The sequence below is a fragment of the Sapajus apella genome, unplaced genomic scaffold (genome assembly GCF_009761245.1).
Source record: "Sapajus apella isolate SASKATOON/1434 unplaced genomic scaffold, GSC_monkey_1.0 scaffold100, whole genome shotgun sequence".
Taxonomy (NCBI): Eukaryota; Metazoa; Chordata; class Mammalia; order Primates; family Cebidae; genus Sapajus; species Sapajus apella.
Window position 1 is genome coordinate 764187 of NW_022437040.1, and position 20713 is coordinate 784899.

At 39.7% G+C, this 20713-nt stretch overlaps 1 protein-coding gene and 1 long non-coding RNA gene across 30 annotated transcripts in view; both read right to left on the reverse strand.

The window, feature by feature from the left end:
* Nucleotides 1-20713, reverse strand: part of CELF2 (CUGBP Elav-like family member 2) — a 641808-nt gene that overhangs the window by 273300 nt on the left and 347795 nt on the right. The window lies entirely within an intron of this gene.
* On the reverse strand, nucleotides 2819-7355 carry LOC116536382. Its single transcript, XR_004262602.1, has 2 exons — nucleotides 4490-7355; nucleotides 2819-3976 (listed from the first exon to the last, which is right to left on the reverse strand). It is a non-coding gene; the product is annotated as an uncharacterized LOC116536382 (long non-coding RNA).

Sequence of the window (20713 nt, forward strand, 5' to 3'; positions counted from 1 at the left end):
AAAAAAAAAAAAAAAAAAAAAAAAAAAAAAAAAAAAAAGGTATTAACAACAACAAATACATACACACAAAAAAACAAAAGACTGCCAATGTCTAGGAAGCAGTTAAGATCATTAAACTGCATGTTTAATCCAATAATGATGGGCAATATGAAGGTGTTTTATATGAAGCTCAAACATTTCATCTTCAATGAAGCCTTCTTTGTCCAGCTCCACCACCAGTTAAATCAAGTCCCATGTGTATACATTTTAAACCAGCTTGTAATTGTATCTTTGTGTGATTATCTGATTAACATTTGTCTCCCTCTCAAATCTGAGTTCCGTGGAGGCAGTCACCATATCTATTATGAAACTTTAGCACAGTGTAGTGCCTGGCACTTAGGTGTTCAACATACTCTAAGTGAATAAATCGAATGCAATACTTGACTGGGGAGGCATCAGGTTGAATTTTATAAACATGCAGTGTTTAGGTTGCTGTTATAGTTCACATAAACCAGCCAAGCAACAGAGGCAAACTCAAAGGCATATAGGCTATGTCCAGATTTAAAATATTTTCTTTAAATAATATATAGATGGATAATAGAGAACTGTCTATGTTTCAGCTGTTTTTAGTATTAAACACATAAGGAAGCATTTCGTGCGAAATGCAGTAAAACATGTTTTCAAGATAGCATCCATATCAATGTCTGGCTCCAACACAACTTTTCTTCCAAGAAAGAACTAAAAAGCTAAACTTTTCAAGCAAGGTTATCTTTTTAAGAAAACCTAGAAACCAAAAACTACAGAGATTGAGTTCACAATCCTTACCCCTCCCAGGTCTCACCCCTCCCACAGTGAAAAACTGCCCCCATGCTTTCAAGAAGGCAACAAGAAAGATCTGTCAGCTTTCAGCATCTTGATATAGTTGCTACAAAAAGAACTAGTTTTGGAAAATAGGCGAGGTTCTCTTAGGGTTTGGGGTTTTATTATTATCGTCCCTTTCCTCACAGTGGAAGCTTTATGGAAGAGGGTTCAGGAGGAAGGCAGGGAGGCAGGCAAACAAGAAGCCCACTGGGTGAGTGAGTGAGTGAATCGTAGGGGAGGAGAGGGCCCACGTGCACGAGTATAGTCTGCAGAGCTCTGCATACCAGACAGGAAGGGCAGCCCCTGGGTATTGTGAGAAGAGGCACAATGCCATCAGACAGGCCTTAAGACCTGTATGGCAACGCGATATGGAAGGGATTGGTGACACAGAGAAGACAGGAGGCTGCAGAATCATCTGGAGAACAAGTGTTGATGTTGGAATGGAAGGCAAGGACTGAAGGGAGATCATGGAAACAGAACTAAGTGTTCAACTCAATATGAAAAGAGTAAGAATGCACAGAAAGTGTCTGCACATAGCTGTGAATCCAAGAGAACTGGCTTCCCACCAACAGCAGGAGTTGCTGCAGTCCAGCGGAACCAAATCAGAAGCAACATTCCAGGTTCAAGCAAGGCCAGGATCCAATAATACGAATGTCTTCCACTCACCATGACTTCTGCCTCTTAGTAGTGTCATTCATCTCACGCATGTCCCAGATGTATCTGAAACCCAAGCCCAACATAATGTCCAGACAACGTGGTTTAATGATTTTTAAACGCTGCATTTGCTTTTACCCTTAAGAGATCAGCACAAGCAGGATGTTTGTAAGCCCATTACACCGGAGGTCTCTCTGAAAACTACAGGAACAAAGAGTGGAGGACACAAACACTGTTCTGTTCTTAGAAAGCCATATTTTCTGTGGCTCATTAACTCTTCTCAGTGCCATTTCAGTTCCCTGCCCTTAGCAGGAGGCCAGTTTGTCAGGAAACCCAGAGGAAGCAAGAAAGCTGTAGCTGCCCAGCTGAGCTGCACATACTGATCAAACTATTTGTAATAAACAGCGCCTGCCCCTGCAGGCCCTCTGAGCACCTGACAGGCCACAGGTAGCATGTGGAACCAGCAAGTGTTTATGATACCCCTGAGAATGCACAAAGGCAAGTGGGGAGGGGGCAGGAGGACACTGCCAGTCCTCCACAGTGGTAATGTTTTGGGGATGCATGAATGACACTGTGTTCTCCTCCTCCGAACTGTGAAGATGTGTTTTGTAAGCACTCACATTTAGCACTCCCCGTCCCACAATACTCAGAGTGCACATACAACCCATTTAAAGAAAAAAGAAAAGAACCACTCGAAGGAGGCAGGCAAGTCATAATGAGTAATCATATCTCTATGGCCCTTTCTAGTCCACATTCTCTGCGTATGTACTGGAAGCAAGAGTTAATGTAGAAAAGGAAAGGTGCAGAAACAAAATGATGTTTTGAGAAAAAAATAATTAGGAGAGCACAAAAGCAAAGGATCAGAGAGACGGGAACGAGTAAATTTAAAGAAAAAGGGAACAAAAATGAAAATCACCAAATAAAGGCTGTTTACTGAATGATTCAGACTAGAGAAAATCAGAGGTCCCGGTTCACATTGTTCTCACAGACTACGTCCTTGACCTCTCCCCCATCTATTTTTGACATAAAATGATTAGACACAAATAGGGCATCTAAACTAGCACAATACTGTTGACATTAGAATGCAAGAGTAAAATGACCATGGGATCCACCACACTTGACCGCACTGTAATTATCTCAATAATTAAAGTATTGCTAAAAATCAATTTGCTGAGATTCTCACTGGAGGCTTAACTTAGGAAGTTGTAAGGAGAAAAAAAGCAGAGAGGCAGCTTCAAAAAAAGATGGCATACTCACAGTACAGCTATCGCAAAAATATTTGGAAGGCTAAACTGATTTTTTTAAGCAAGGAAAAAGTGAAGACTTTTTTAACAGAACAGTTTGTTCAAAGTTACATAAGAACATGCAGAAAACAGGAGATTTCCTTCTTGCCAATTTTTCATGGTAATAGGTTACGCCCAAGATCCCACTCAATTCTGCACATATTTTGAAGCTCCTCTGGCTTCTAATACATGAACGGAGCATGCAGACAAAGACAGAGCTGTAAAACACCACATTTCTGTTTCCCTGACAATTCCAATGATGTTGTGCTCCCTGTCACTCATTTAAATTAGGTATTCTGCACTCAGAGTATTTATGTGTAATGCACTTGCATGTACACACACTTTGGAGTTTTTAAGCAACTAATTCATACACCTACATTTATAATTACTGTCAGTAAGAACCAGATTGGCTGAAACGGAAAATGGCAGTGCTCTGTAATGTTCGAAGCTGAAGTCTGTATTGTCCCTCGAGAAGAGAAAAGAGGAAAACTGTGCTCTTAGATTCTACCGTAGGTGTTTTATGAATGCATTTTCACAGCTTAGTAGATCTTAACAGTTGCGACAGTGCTGTCAAATGAAGGTGGATCTAAGTCTTTCCAGATGTCAATATATATCTTACATGTGAGGTAGAGGTCAGCACTGAAACATTTAATGTCACAATTAACCACCCTGGAATTAAAAGTTAAACTACAATACCCTATGTTCATTAACCCAACAATCTGATTATCAAGTATATCTGGTTCATCTCTCACTACTTTTATATACATAATATTGAGAAAGCTAAGAATGCATATTCTGTTCACTGCCAATTTTTAAAGCAGAGGCAAGAGCCTAAAGGCAAAGGGGTGGGGGAAAGGTCAACTTTTCTATTGTCAAGAGTGTTAATAACCTACAGCTATAAAACTCTCCCAGTTTTCTTTGACAGTGTTGTAGAGATTAATAACCTCCACAGTTCAAACTATACTGTGACATTTTCTAGTGACTGAGAAAAGCTACATTGCAGGCAGAGTATCGCTAACTGGAATACAATCTTGGGGAGTGCTAAAGGGAGGAGATGTGGGCCAAACAATGAACCTGAGAGAGAACAAACTGGTGAATACGACTGTTACATTTGGAGAGAGGGTTTCATGGGCTTGTTTCAATTATGAATGCGTCTTTCAATTGCTAGCTGATGTTTCCATGATTTTGAAAGTTGACATCTAGAAAGGGAAAAAAAAATCTTCATGATTGTCCCAAAGTATTTCACTCTACAAGTGCGTGTGGCAATAGTAACATGCTGGGTGAATTAGATAAAATTTTGTCTAAATATAGGCAATATAGAATGAAAATGTCCGTATCCCAGAAAAAATTAAGCCTGAAATCAGTATTCAGGAAAGGCACTGAGGTCTTCAGTAGTGAAAGAACTACTGAATAAACAAGATCTCATCACTACTTTAAATCTTCTAAAAATAAACTTTTTGCTTCAAAAAGGAGCTGAAATTTTGTCTATTGTATCTACACAGAAAAGAGCAGCTTTAATACCTCTGAGGTTTCTTTAGGAATCAAAGATGATGCAATAATGTAAGGATTTTCATACAGTACTTCTCAAAATCTGTTCTGCAGAACAGCAGCATCAGAAGATTCCATGGTCAGAGTCTGGAAATCTCTCTCTTCCATACCCACAATGCACAGCAGCCATATTAAAGATTCTGACAGTCCTGAAATAAACATACCTGTTTAACTTTGCTTAAACCTGTGTTCACCAAGCTTGCTTTCTTTTTGCCACAGAGTCCTTTTCATCCATAGAACAGTCTTCCAGCGTCCTCCGGGGACTCTACTTTGGAAAACACTCATCTCAAAACTGAACTCATGGGTTGGCTGTGAGTAAAGAACTAAAATGCAAACTTAGAGATTGTTTTTATCTGTTTTCATGAAGGAAAACATTATTTTCCTCTAAAATGCTTAAATAGGAAGAGATTAAAGGATGTGCAAAACAACCGCCTCCCCCTCGCCCCAACCAACCTCCAAAATTCTTTTCTGGTGAAGAAACACCCAAGTGCTGAGACCTAGGAAAATGTGAGGGAAATAAACAATGGGTTTGACAATATAGTAATTCTGAACAATCCTTCCTCTACAAGCCCAATTTGTTTTCTATCACTTCTCTGTAAATTTTTTTCTCCCCAGTGACTCAATCAAATGTTAACTTAGTGGAGGCAGTTTCAATCAAATTTAAAATTTCAGAAAATAAAGCAACAAGCCAAGGGCTTAAGCTTTATGTTAACAGGGTGGCGAGCAGAGAGTGAAATAAGATTAAAGACAAGGGATTTACAACAACTCTTTGGGAGGTACGAGAATCCTCATTCCCATATGAGTCCTGAGGGTTCTGTTGGCCCTTATTAGCGTCTGAAATGAGTCAGGAAAATAAAGGGTAAATGAGGAGAACCTTGGAGTAGATGAAAAAGCTGGTACTTTGGGGACCACAGAAGCCATGAAAATTAGCACTGAGCCCACATGCCCAGGACATAAAAGAAATCAGGACACTCTTAATGAGAATCAGGCTGTGTGCCTAATGAGAACCTTAATATACTTTATCTTCCTTTTATATTTCATTTTGGCGTCATCAGAGACAGTGAACCAACAAGTATTTATTGAGTGCATACTCTGTGCCCAACTCTGGGCCAAGGGCTCGAGGGAGATCCAAACTGCATCCAGCAGCAGTTGGCAATGTGTGATTTCCTGACCAGCATATTCACAGGGGCATCGCAATCACCCAGGAACTCGTTAGAAATGCAGATTTTCAGCCCCACCTTGGACCTGCTAAATGGGAAGTCTGGGGATGGGCTCAGCATGTGGTGTGGTTAGACAAGCCCTGCTGTGAATTCGAGAACCGCTAGTATGAACCTTCGCTGGGGAGGAAGGAAAACATTAACAGCAGCTAATAAAACAGAGCTGAAAAGTGTAGACAGCTCAATGTCAGCTGGTCTTCCTGAATGTTCAAACTCTTCAAGAGGAGTCACTGCCTTTAAAAATAAACCCGGAGCATTTTAAATTCTGTTTCCTTTCTCTCACCTCTACCCCTAGAGGCTTCCGTAAAAACAGCAGAGAACTTGAACTCGCATTATTATAACAATGAAATAAGCACACATTCTAACGGGTATTGTGAGTGTCCCGGCCAGATTAAGTGCCACAGAAAGATCTATTTTTTGTTCTTTAAATAGGCTATAAACAGATATGGCGCCTTAAGGGGGTCTCTATCTGTGTCATATTTGTTACACTGTGTTCAGCAGTAGACCCAGTTCTTTTTTTCAACAAATGGAATGATCTACAGCTCTGGGGAAAGCAGCAGAGGTCATACATTTGCATTTTATTGCTCTACTTATAGCCCTTTTACTACTCTTTACCTGAGAGTCATTCCAGCTGTCCCTTGCCAAAGAATATTTCGTCACACACAGGGTTCAAATGTTTTAAGATAATAGTAATAATAATTGCAGTTAACATTTATTGAGCATTAGGCACCAGGTACTTTATAGGAACTATCTCACTGAATTCTCACACCACCTTACAGGGTAGCTACAGTTATTCATCCCATTTTACAGGTAACGACATTGAACAATAGAAGACAAAGTCTCACAGTGACATGTTATGTTTAAGTATAAAGTTAATGGCTGGGTGCAATGGCTCACTCCTGAAATCCCAGTGCCTTAGAAGCTTGAAATGGGAGGACTGCTTGAGGCCAGGAATTCTAGACCAGCATGAGCAACCTAATGAGACCCTCGTCTCCACAGAAAGACATAAAAAACTAGCCCAGCTCTTGCCCTGAGCCGAGGAGCTTGAGGCTGCAGTGAGCCATTATCATGCCAACGCACTCCGGCCTGGGCAACAGAGGGAGATCCTACCTCCAAAATAAAAATAAAGTTAAGACTCAGCCTTAGGTAAACCTGACTGCAGAGCCCAAGTTCTTAGTCACTGCATCATATCCTCTTGAATTATTTAGGGTACTGGAAGGCACTGGAATATCTTCACTAAAGTTAATATTAGCCTTACTTATTTTTGGCTATTCTATTTAATGGAATAAACAGGCAAGAGGAGGTCTGGAAGGCACTTGAACCATCTGGAATTCCAGGCAATAACGTGCTACACAGTAAGAATAAATCAAACTAGGAATGTGCAATTCAAATACACAGACATATTTTGTCAATATCCCTTCTGGTATTGTGGTATCACGTTTTAGATAAGATTCTCAACAGCAGAGTCTCATCTGTTGATATTATAAAACTACAAGAGCTCTATGTGTATATAAGTGAGATCCTTATTAGTAGAACCACAATAATAAGATATTATAATAACATTACAATATTATATCCTAGGGTATTGTAGTAAAAGGCTATTATCGTGTACTTGGCTAATAGGGTCCATACTGTTATAATATATTAAAACCAGATTGACTAATAAAAATGACAGTATTACCATCATAATCTCTGGTACTTGGTAGAGGGAAACATTTTTCAAATGAGGTCTCAAAGCACCTGCCCAGAATCATTGCAAATTCATATATGAAGAAACTGTGCTACACAGAGTTCATGCAAATTGTTCTCTCTCTCTCTCATATATATATATATGATATACATATATACATATACATATGATATACATATATGATATACATATATATACGTATATATATACACATACATATATATGGAAGTCTTTAGCAAGGTGTACAAAAAAATTTAAAGGTCACCCAAAATAGGTTGACAGCAAAAAGATTGGGTGATGCCAAAAGGAAGAATAAAATAACCTGTTCATTTAACAGTAATTTACTGACTTCCCATTATGTGCCAAGAACCACTCCAGGCTATGTAGATACAACCATAAGCTCAAGAGACAAGACTCTGCTGTTTCGGGGCTCCCATCCCAGTAGAAAATATGGAAAAGCAACACATAAGCAAATAAATAGGTAACATTTTGTTAAATAGTAAAAAACGCCATGAATGGGATCAAGTAACCTAAGAGGATAGAAAGTGATGGGACACTGTTTTTTTGAGATGGAGAATGGTGATCAGGGACCGCCTTCTGAGGAAGCAAAATCTTAAAAGAAGTCAGGATGCAAGGCTGTGCCAACAACTGAGGGAAGAGGGTTCAAGGAAAAAGGAAGAGATAAGTATGGACAACCTGAAGAGGACGTGCTGGCAAAATTAAAGGACAGCGAAGAAGCCCATGTGGGTGGAGCAGAGCAAGCAGAGGATGTCGGAACTGAGAGTGGCAGACAGTCAGCGGCTGGTAGGATATTTTAAGGATGCTGACTTGCTTTCTAGGTATGCGAGGAAGCCACTGGGGGGATCTGAGCACAATCTGAAGTCCAGGTGACAGGTGATGGCTGGGTGACCAGTCCAGATAGGAAATGTGTGGCTCGGTCCAAGGCGTGAGAAAGAAGTGGCCAGAGCAGAAGCGACTGCATGGGGAATGTGGAACGCGCAAGGTTTTTTGATGACCTGAATGTAAAGAATGTGGGAGACGCAAAGACCTCTGGAGGTCTGCCTGAAGCAACTGGCTACCTTTCAGTGAGATGAAAAAAGGAAGGAGAGGGGATGAGGAGCTTGGTTCGGGACATGGAAGTCTGCGATCCAACCATGTGGGCATCCAAGTACAGACAGTCCAGCCAGCAGTGGGATGCTCAAGTGTTCAGAACAAGGTTGAGGCTAGAGACACACAATTGGACTGCATCAGACATCATGGAAACCAACTGCTCCGTTTTTGAATGGGAAAATGAAAATAATTCCAGAACAATTATTATTTCTCATGTGTTTTTTCGTCACCCGGCTTTCCTGAAATGTAATGCTGCAGTGAATGGTGAGGGTGAGTCAGGAGACACGAACTCTAGCTCTGGCCCTGCCAAAGACCCACCAGGCTTGGTTCTCACTTTCTGTATCCTACCCTTCTCGTTACAAAAGCGAACGTAACTGACCAGGATCCTGTGACAGGCAGTAACAAGTATTGCTGAGGACCCAGCGAGATTGGAACCTCATACACTGCTGGTGGGAAGCTAAAATGGTAAAGCCACTTTAGAAAAACCATTTGACAGTTCCTGAAAGATTATCACATGACCAAGTGACTACAATCCTAGGCATATATAAGGGAATTAAAAATAAGTGTTCACACAAAAACTTGTAGGTTAATGTTCATATCAGCATTGTTCGTAACAGCCAAACCAACTTAAATATCCAACCGAGGAATAAATTGTGGCACCTATACACAATGAAATAGCCGTAAATGAAGTCCTGATATACACTGCAACATGGATAAACCTCTGAAAGCATCTTAAGTTAAACAAAAGCCAGACACTAGAGGCCACATATTGCATGATTACATTTCTGTGAAATGTACATTTAACAGCCAAATCCAGTTAACACAGTAAGGAAATCAATGGTTCCCTGGGGCTAGGGGAAATTGGGGTGGGGGAGGTGACTCTTAGGGGGCACGGAATTTCTTTTTCGGGTGATGAAATTGTGTGAAAATGATAGTGGTGATGGCTGTACAACTTTGTGCATATGATAAAAACCACTGAATTGAATATTTTAGAAGGGTGACGGACCATAATGGTATGTGAAAGACAGCCACAGTCAGGCACAGCATCTCAGATAAAAAGAAAAGATACACTAGGTTAAAATCTTATGTTGTCAGAAGAAACATCAATGTGAGTCTTCAAAGTCAAAGTCAAGAGAGACTGTTCAATCATCTGCATGCCGGGATAACCAAGGTGTCCACCAACTGTATTTTCATTTCCACCTGTACTCTGACCTCTGCTTCCAAAGAACTCTAACCTTTGACTGCCCAGTTTAAAGATATTCAACATGAAACAGTGCTGCCAGGCTTCAAAAAGCTCTGGAATAAATATACTGTCTACTGTGGAATAATACCACATTTGAAAGGGAAGGAAGTAAATGTAAGTTTCCTTCTATCACAAGAAAAAATCAACTTCTTAGTAATCTTCCAACAAACCAACACAGTGCCAAGCCCCCGCTTTCCAAGTTATTAATGAAATTTTGATCATGCAAAAATAGTTCAACACAAATGTTCTAATCTGTCCTAAGTTCACCCATGGCTAACCATGTACCCATAATTATGCCCCCAATGAGTAGATAATATATTTTAGTAAAATTCAGATACATGACAATGGAACTAATCATAGTAACCTAGAGATAAGTATGCACCAAATACATAAAAATCCCAATAATCCTGACAATTCTTTCTTATATATAGTAACAGGACTGTGAACATCCAACTATATCAGCTTACAGATTGTAAACTCTCCAGGACACATTTAATTCCACAGGGATTAATGTTATATCCTGATGGAAGGGTTAGATATCCCACTGGGTTCACAGCATGAAAATGGACCCATATCTTTATAAAAGATAACTTTCACAAGAAAAATGGTCTGAAAACACAATGAGAAAACTTCATGTAACTTGACTCATCAGAAATTACAAATGAGAATGAAGAAATATAAATCATATTGTTAATATGAAGTCTTACCAACCTGATGCCATCTGTATCTGCAAGCTATTTTTTCAGTCTCATTACAAAAGAGGGCATTGAGAACTTTCCCTGTTATGACTTTGAGTGATCCTGCTCAGAATTTAGAAGAGAAATCCTAAGGCATGTGTGTTTACAGACGCCAACACCATTCTTCATAGATCATGAGTTTTGATTCTGTACTACATTTTCCTAAGTCTTGCCTTAGGTAGTGTCTCCATCTCTCTGGAATCCTATTCTATATCTTGATACTACTACTGTTTGTCATGGACTGAATGTGTCCCCCTAAAATGCATGTGTTAAAGTTCTAACCCTCAAATGCGATGGTGTTAGGAGGTAGGGCCTTTGGGAAGTAATTAGACTGAGTTAGAGTCACAAGGGCAGAGCCACCATGATGGGATTAGTGCCCTTTTAAGGAGAAAAAGGGATCCTAGAACTTCCTTTTCAACCATGTGAGAGTATAGCTAGGACATAGCCCTCTGCAAGCCAGGAAGAGAGCCCTCACCAAGAACCAAATCTGCCAGAACCTCTTGCATTTTCTAGTCTCCAAAACCTTGAGAAATAAACGTCTGTTGTTTAAGCCATCCACCCTAAGTCATTTTGTTACAGTAGTCCAACCAAAGTAAGATATTCATGGCAGGAGGTCATACAACAGCAGCTGGCCAGAGAACAACCAATCACAGAGATGAAGCTAAGCAGAGGCTTAATGCAGCTTGGGATAATGGAAAATCCTGAAAAAGAGGAGGCGAAATCAATTGAAAGAGGAGGTGAAATCAGTTGGAAGAGGAGAACTCACAAAATCAAAGGGAAATAAAAAATGATCATTTCCATGAATGGGGATGTAACTTTGAGGATGTAGAGTTTTCCCAGCACCTAGGATGGTAATGGGCACAGGCATTTAAAAGGATTTGCTTTAAGGAACAACGATGAAAACCATTACATAGGAAACAAGGAACTGCTAGGAAGTAAGCTGCTATGTTGAAAACACAGCCTTAGATAGGTTCCTCCTGGTGGTTGAGTTCTAGGGCTCCATAAGTCAAATTCCATACCAATTATATCTTTAAAGTTTCTACAAACTATTGTTACTTTTATTCCATGATACAGTTTATCAGCTGTGAAGGTATTATAGCAGATTAAGATCTTATTAAGCACTAAATATAAGAAAGTGTGTTTATTAAACAGAGACCCTATTTTGTTTCTTCTCCAAAAACACTTGTCTATAGCTTGTTAATGCTTGTTTTGAATTCTCTCCCTATTGTTGGAGGCAATTCACAGAGAACACGGCAAAGACACAGTCAGATACATACATGAAATGTCTCCCTTTCTTTCTGCTTTGCACTGCCATGAGAATTCTTTTTTTTTTTTTTTGACAAAACTTTACTAGGAAAAAATTCACGCATTTAGCATAGCCTGTACATACTTAACTGTGTCATCCTGCTTTGCAAAGAAGTTCCTGACCTGTTCTCTATAGTGCTCTCAGGACTTTGCCTAGTAAACATGGTGAGCTGCCCTGACCCATCCCAGTTCTTCAGCCAGTCTATCTTTTTGGTGATAGACAATCCAAACTTTAGCTGCTGGGAAGTAACTGTCAATGACTGAGCAGTGATATTTGTATCCTTCACCCACCAAACCTTATCCAGAATAAGAAAACAGAACTTTCAGCTATGGGATAAAACTGTCAATAATAAATGGAAGCAGCCATATGAAATAGTAAAACTTAAAAACATATTTTTGTTAATACTTTCCCCAATTATAAAAGTAATACATATTTGTTATAGAAATTACAGAGAAGTATAACTAATACCATACTAACTGGAAGAGATTCTCTAAGCACAAATGGAAGGGTTCTCTAATTTTTGTATTCTGTTATTTTTTTATTGCATTTTAGGTTTTGGGGTACATGTGAAGAACATGCAAGATTGTTGCTTAGGTACACACATGGCAGCGTGATTTGCTGCCTTCCTCCCCTTCACCTATATCTGGCATTTCTCCCCAGAGTTCTTTAACATTCTCCTGTCCTACCTTCGCTTCCCATCAATCATGTGGTCCCATGATCAATGACAATATTTTAAAGTTTTTCAAAGTTTACTATTTTCCTAAGAGACACTGAACTCCCTGAAAATAGAAAGTCTCAGTTAAAAACAAAGTTGTCATAGCCTACATAAAGATAATCAACACATTTTTCTACTCTCAGTCCCTGGGATGTATTTTGTAAATAATATTAGCTTGATGAAAACAAACAGGAAGATACCATCCCTAACACATATCACATTCCAATGTTACCTGGAATTAAAATATATACCAACATGCATCTTTGGGTTACTCTGGCCCATGGTTTCCTCCAGTGGCACTGGAATTTACAAAAAACCTAAGATGTAATAGACATATAATTATCTTTTTTTTCCCTAAGTGAAACTAGCCTTAAAAACTGATACATATGTTCCTAATGACTAAAATTATGAAGCACACTTAACCTATCCTCCATTGAGTGGCTTTAAATGGAACTTTAAACTGTGACTCAAGAACTTGTCTTCAATGAGAAGCATTAGAAGCTTGTAGCTTACAAAAGGAATAAAATGTGTATATGGGCAAATATGGAACAAGCAGTGTCTTCTGAAGTAAATAATTAACTATGAACTCGTTTTAAGGTATTCTGAGAACACTGTGACTATGACTACATCGCTCACGATGCTAATAGTATGAATTCACACAATCAATGTCAGAGGTAGGTTGGAGGAATAGTTCAAGAAGTACTAGGTTATTCAACAGCTTCAATGGGCTACATCTGGGATGAGCATATATCCCGAATCCTGGCATGGGAGGTGCTCCACGAGAACTGGCTCAGTTCATCTCAGCACCAGAGGTTGTGGGCAGAAGGCTCACTGCATCTCGGTTTTTGCTCTCAGTGTCCTCCAGACTAATGGGAGAACTGACACAGGACTCAGCTGGTGATGTCATTACACGGTCAATGCTATGAGAGTGGTATGGATGCAAGCACATGTGCACACATGTCCAGGATACTGTGGAAGCTCAGGCGCACTTGGCTTAGGGTGGTGGACAGTTGGGGGGATGGAACAAGAAGACTGCTGGCTTTCTACAGGAAGCACTACCTCATCTCTATCTCAAATAATCTGTGAAACTTTCCATTTTTAACTCCAAAAGCATGTTTAATAAGTTTTCTTGATGCCAGAAGGGTTTTAATAAAAATGAATCCAATCAGTATAACTTAAATTATCACGATTTCAAGCCCATCTATGGGGTTCCAAATATTTAAATAGTTTTATGTGAGATATTTATATTGTTACAGCATCATTTAAAATAATCCTTGAGTGTTTTAGCCTACCTTCTTTTGTAATATACATGATTTATAAATACATATGTGTAATATGTACGAAATCAGTGCTGAAATAGATGTTCAAAATTTCCTTTTAGCATTCATTTTTATAGTGGTGTGCTGCATAGTATTTGACTAATAGAAATCCTGTCAGAATTCCTACTGTCCCAGTACCATAACTACTACTCTATTCAGGTTTTCTGGTAGAAGAGTAATCACTTTCTAACAGGATTAACTTCACACCTTGCCTAAGTCGACAACCATCCTTTATCAATAACTTAATAAGCACTACCGTTTGAAATACCATTCAATTTCATACACCACATACCTCTACCAGTACAACTTGGTGATTTAATGCAGCACAAACCACCTTAGATGCATTCTAAGTATAGCAGCATTTTTTTCTCTTAAGAATATAGGCCAGAGGCTATGCAAGAGGACATCACAAAGGGAAGCCAGGCTACAGATGGAAAAAAAGGAAGTCATTTTTCAAAGGAGGCTACAACCTTCACCTCTGGAACACAGACCTCAGCTCCTCTTTGCTGGTGTGGCTGGGTTCTCTTAGAGGCAGCAACCTCCAGGAACAGAGATATACAGAGCATTTCCCATGCTAGCTTCAGCTTCTCTGCCTGTTATCACCAGCAGCAATGATAGGTTTATAACTTAACATGGCTACCTAACATGTTCCAGGGAGTAGAGTGCATTTTTCTGAAGTCTTATACAAACGACATACTGAACTTACTGTTTTTTCCATAAACCTTGGCTTCCCAATAACAAAGAAATCTCAAGCATTTCTCTTTGCCACTGCTCATTAATTCAACCTATAACCCATTCTTTCTTGCTCTCTATCTTTATACATTTTTTAAAAATTAAATTTAAAATTGGAGGACCATGGACTAGAAGCACATCATGACACAGAAGTATCATGGTAAATCCATTCAACGTGGACACTAAAGTGTAAAAAACTAAACAGCCCAAGCTAGGCCACAGGGAACATTCACCTTGTAAAACACTAAGTCTAATAAATGGATGAATAAACAACTCGGGGTTTGTTACAAACTTAATTGTTGAAATGGGGCTGTGGCCAACTTGAGCATTTAGGATGTGCCTATTATCAAGCAGATAAACTCCACTATCTACCATGGTTGACTCAAAGCCCAGGCTACTGAGGCTGAGAAACAGCTCACCAGGAGACATCCAGATAAAAATCAAAGATCAAAAGTTGAGAAACAGCTTCCCCCTACCCCGACCCCAATCAGCCGAGATATGGTGATTGATATGGTTTGGCTGTGTCCCCACCCAAATCTCACCTTGAATTCTAATGACCCCTCATGTGTCATGGGAGGGACCCAGTGGGAAGTAACTGAATCATGGGAATGGGTTTTTCCCCACACATTTCTGACAACAGTAAGTCTCGTGAGATCTGATGGTTTTTGAGATGGAATCTTGCTCTGTCACACAGGCTGGAGTGCAGTGGTGCAATCTCAGCTCACTGCAACCTCCGCCTCCCGGGTTCAAGCAATTCAGCTGCCTCAGCCTCCCAAGTAGCTGGGATTACAGGTGCATGCCACCAAGCCCAGCTAATTGTATTTTTAGTAGTTAAGAGTTTCACCATGTTGGTCAGGTTGGTCTTGAACTCCTGACCTCATGATCCGCTTGCCTCAGCCTTCCAAAGTGCTGGGATTATAGACATGAGCCACTGCGCCTGGCCAATCTGAGGGTTTTATAAAGGGGAGATCCCCTGCACATGCTCTCTTGCCTGCAGCCAAGTAAGACGTCCCTCGTCCCTTTGCTCTTCCTCTTCTGCCATGATTGTGAGGTCTCTCCAGCCACGTTAAACTGCGAGTCCATTAAACCTTTTTCCTTTATAAATTTCCCAGTCTCAGGTATGTCTTTATTAGCAGTGTGAGAATGGACTAAGACAGTAGGTGAAGACATAAGCTCTCTAAAAAGGGAAGGATGAGAAGAACAAGGAAAGAGCCAAAGAGTGAGAAGGGCAAGACGTCCACAGTCAGGAGGCTGGAAGAAAAAGGAGACATGGAGGAGTAATGAAGGATAATCAGAAAAAGCATCACATGCCACACCAGCCAACAGAGGAATTTTAAGGAGACAAATTGCCAAATACATAAAAGGCATGGAACACATATTTTAATGACATTTAAAAAAAACAACCAACACCCAGGCCATACTGATGTGTCCTCCCCCAGCCACCCATGAGGGACAAGCCTATCTATAAATCCTCAGAGGACTCTCAGTGTAAAACCAGCAATGGAATAGTAGACCCAGGGATATCATCTTCCCATAGGAGACTGGTCTCAGGAGGCTAAAAGAGATCGAGACACCACCAGGTGGCAACCCAGAGCCAAGTATGATTCCCATTTATTTATCTAGGATCTGTAACAATATTGGATCATAGAAATGGTCAACATGTCAATGAAATGTCTATTTTTATGTGTAGCAAAAGATTAGAGAAATATAAATCGGTCCCCATAGAAAGGTAAATATTGAGACTGAAGGAGCCTGTTGCCATTGTACAGCAGATACCCTCAATTAGTAACTGTATCTTTACTGTGTAAATGGCTGAAGAAAGTAATTAACGATTAATAGAAGATGCCCTCAATTTAAAGCCTGCAAGCAAAGTAATCAAATTCAGTAGAAGCTGTAGCCTCTAAACAAAGTCACATCATACAAATACAAAAGGAAACACAGACTTGAATAAAAAATGCAAATCAGGAAGACGGTTAGACTATAAGCTGAAGAGAAATGATCCTAAAATTATCCTAAAAAATTCCCTATTCAAGAGTCAGTTTATGGACCTATTTTAATCTTGGCAAAGGTCTGACTTGAATCCTGGCTGATGTTTAAGTACAACCTGGCTTTCAGTGTATTTATGCATGCAGATCAGTTTCCTGCAGTTTGAATTAGCTATACAAGTACCTCTCATATCAGTGCAGATATACTTGATATATACAGTGTCAACATTACTACCAGGGATGGAGATCACAAACACTGCTTTGCTTGTTGGTCATGAAATAAAATTGCCAAGCAGAATTTGTGTTGCTCCAGAGGGTATATTAATGCAGGCAACATGGTTATCAGCAGTCTTTAGCCTGCCTCTCTAAGCTTCTAACAGAAACATTTAGGGAGAGGAAGCATTACATCTGGCTACAGCTGCACATTACATGGTCCACTGAGACTCAGATGCTGATGGCTGAACGGAATAACAAACAGCTGGGTATAAATGTAAAAATCAGGAAACCAATTTCAAACACATGTATTTCAAAAATCCTCTGAAATTCCAGCACTGTAGGGGAAAGAGCAATTAGTCTTACAGAGTGAAAGAGTATCTCATATTAAAATACAAAAATACACCTAGGCACCCTGGGGCCATTAAATCTGGGCTGAGCTCTCCTGTGACTCTTTCACAAAGGGCAGTGTGAGAACAAACAAAGGCAGTATCATCTGATCATTTTCTGGCTGTGGTCACGCTTTGGCTGAGTCATGTGAAGCATCTGAGCTGCCTATCTGAGCTTTCCAGAATGAGGAAAAGTTATTAATTTAACAGCATTGAATGGGAAAGTTTCCCCCAAAGCCTCATCTCAGGGTCCTCTACATTACACCCAGGCACCAGGGAAGGGTGTAGAGAGGAATCTCCCAGCAGGGTGCTGCTGCATTAGAAACACCAAATAAACTTGCATTAAATTTTGAATAGCTTTTCTATGTGTAAAGATTTAGGTAAGATGATAGCTTGGAGAAAGTGGCTAGAAATTTTTTTTCCCTTGGGGTTTGAAAGTCTTAACCATTTTGGTGGAAAAGTTTGGGTTAATCCTATGCATAGACTTCTAAACACTGCCACCCATTTGTATTGAAAAAAGGCAGTGTTACAGGATCAGATATGAGAAAGAGGACCACATAATTATCCCAACTTGGACACTTTTAATTCAAGGGAGGATATTATTGATGATGCCAAAACAATCACTCTAAACTGGGAGTAGCCCAGCAAATCAGGTCAGTACCCACTTGAGTACCAAGGGAAGGAGAAAGAGCCTGAGGTTGGATCTACAATGCCAATTAAGTGGCTGCAATCCCATCCTCTTATTTTCACTGATCCTCATTTACTTGTTCTCAGGATTCCCAATCCAGTGTAAATTACAGAGCTCTGCTACAGAAGTTCTGGGAGCAAAAGGATAGACTGGATAAAAATCTGTATGTCATTGCTTACACAATTAATTCCACGGATCATACCAGATTAACTGTGACCTAATGGAGTAGGGCACCACCACCACTGCAGCTTTTTTGAATGGGAAAGAACTGCCGTATCACCAGTTTTTATTAATGTTGATTTTCCTCCATCATGAGCTAACTAGATGCTACAATACAAATGGCCAAGATTACAGAAGTCCTAACAGTACTAATGTATGTGCACATTTCCACCAGAAAACTATTTCTTCCAGTGTTCTTAGTAATAAAGGATACACGAAATATTTTTAATGCATCTAGGAGGGATCTAGATGTAGCAAAAAATGAAAAATAAAGATGAGGCACTATTATAACATTTACCTCACCTGATCTACAGAGTAAGGAATGAAGATCTTAAAAAGTTACAGCAGTTAAATTCTTGTGTCTCAACAAAAAATTCCTTTATTAATCCAACATAGCCCCAAAACCACAAAAGTACAGATCCTTCTTCAATTTAAACTTGTTTCTTTTAAGAAACAACAGGCAAAGTCAACAGGACAAAGGCCCAGAGTAATCCAGTATTTAAGCCTGTAATCTAAGAACTATAGTTAAACTCCATAAAATTTTCTAACACCTAGAACAGCCGGCAGCCACCCCGCATATTGTGAGACTTTGAAACTGAATATTTGTGTTAAGAATGATAAACTACAACTCTTCTTCATTGGTAGACATTTCAGGCTTAAAAAAAGGAACAGGTAGTACAGAAATGTTTAGGTAGTTTCCAAGTGACAAAACAACTGATCAGTTCAGTCCAACGACAGTGGGTCACTTGTGACTTGTAAGTCCTAAGTTCCTCAGTTGTCCAACTTCGTTTTAACTATTCGATCTGCTGTACAGACTGTACAACTGCAATGTACTTTCTGACTTACACTGTATTTACAACACCACAGTGGGATCAATTTGCTACTGTAGGGGCTCACAAGAAACCCTGAGAATTAGGTAACTTTAAAAGCTAAATTTACATTGGTTCTAGGTTAAGTACCTTCTTAAAGTAAGTTTTGCTGATGGACTAAGAATCCATGTTATCAAAAGCCCAGGCCAGGTGCGGTGGCTCACACCTGTCATCCCAGCACTTTGGAAGCCAAGGTAGGTGGATCACGAGGTCAGGAGATTGAGACCATTCTGGCCAACATGGTGAAACCCCATCTCCACTAAAAATACAAAAATTAGCTGGGGGTGGAGGCACACACCTTAGTCCCAGCTACTCGGGAGGCTGAGGCAAGTGAATCACTTGAACCTGGAAGGTGGAGGTTGCAGTAAGCTGAGACTGTACCACTGCACTCTAGCCTGGCAACAGAGCAAGACTCCATCTCAGAAACAAAACAAAACAAAAAAAACAATGAAAAAATCTGAGGGAGTCAGTCAGGTGCATCAACATATAACCTATCAAAAAAGTGCCCTGAACATTGAGACAGTATTTGTGATTCACAGAAAGAATTCATGAAATGTACAAATTGAGTTGCCTCCACTTAGACCTCGCCATTGGGCGGTGATATTATTTGATGAGGAATGCCTATACTTCAGAATTTTCAAAATAGAGGCTTTGATTCAAAAGCTACAATAATCATTTACATAAACCATGAAGAAACCCTTGCTGACATGCTATATTACTCAGAAAACTTTTTACTTGGACCCCAAAGTTATTTCATTTTAACTCCACGAATGTTAAGAATACTTAATTGGTAACCTTGGTATTACAGTACAAAGTAGTCTGTCCAAAATCCAGCATACATTTGAGCTTATCATTTACGTTAGAAAGGTAATAAAGCATACATACTGGGAAGCATCTAATTCACTAGATATACATTAACTGTTCACAATGTAATTATGACCCAATAAACATTTCTTTGGTGACACATTGTCCCATCGGACAGAGACACCAGAGGATCAGGAATAGTCTATAGGTTTTCTGAGGAACCTTCATCAATTATTTGTTCTGCTTCTATTTTGGATTAAGCCATCACAATAGTTTTTCTTTAATTTTTCCAAGAGTTTAGACTCTACTGGGGCTTGGAAAGTGAGTTACAACATTGCGAAACACCACGTAGATAAATTTCCTACCTTAAAAACAAAATAACAATGATGCCATCATCAATTCTTCTTCCCATTAGTTTTCCATCCAAAACCAAGGACCATCTATTTCATGAAACAGTTACCTAGATTTAAAAATGCTACTCGACCATGAACAAAATACTAAGCTTCACCATGTCAGATTCTCATATTTTTATTTTTTTTAAGGGATAGGCTGGCCTCAAACTCCTGGCCTCAAGCAATCCCCCCACCTCAGCTTCTTGAGTAGTTGAGATTAAAGACACTGAGCCACCCTATCCAGTTAGTAAGTCCTCTTAAAAAAATTTCAAGGGGTTTAAGCTCTCGCTAAACTTGGAAATAGGGTCTCAGCTTGTGTCCTCAAGAGTAAAAATGATCAGGATGGTTTTCTGGTATCACAGCCAGGTTCTAATGACAAAAAAAAAAAAAGCCCATGAAGTAGTGGGGTGCCCCCTGGAAGCAATTTTTTTTTTGGCTGAGCCTTATGTGGAGTTGGGGGATGTGAAGAGGCTACACATAATGTCCCAGCGATGCAATTGTACCTGCGCCAAGAAGGCACCCACCTCAACCAACTTTCTCAACTTTGCCTATCATGCATGGATCTAAGTCAAACTGTGTTTGTTTCACATGGTAGAAACAGAGGATTTGTGCTAGAGGAGGTGCCACCGTGATTGAGTCCACAATGGAGCAAATGAAGTGCTAAAAGAGTAATAGCATTTTGCTCAAATTATATGATCACTGGGAACCAAGCATTTTGACAAAGTGTTCAAACATCAGAGAATGGAGTTGGTATCATGTA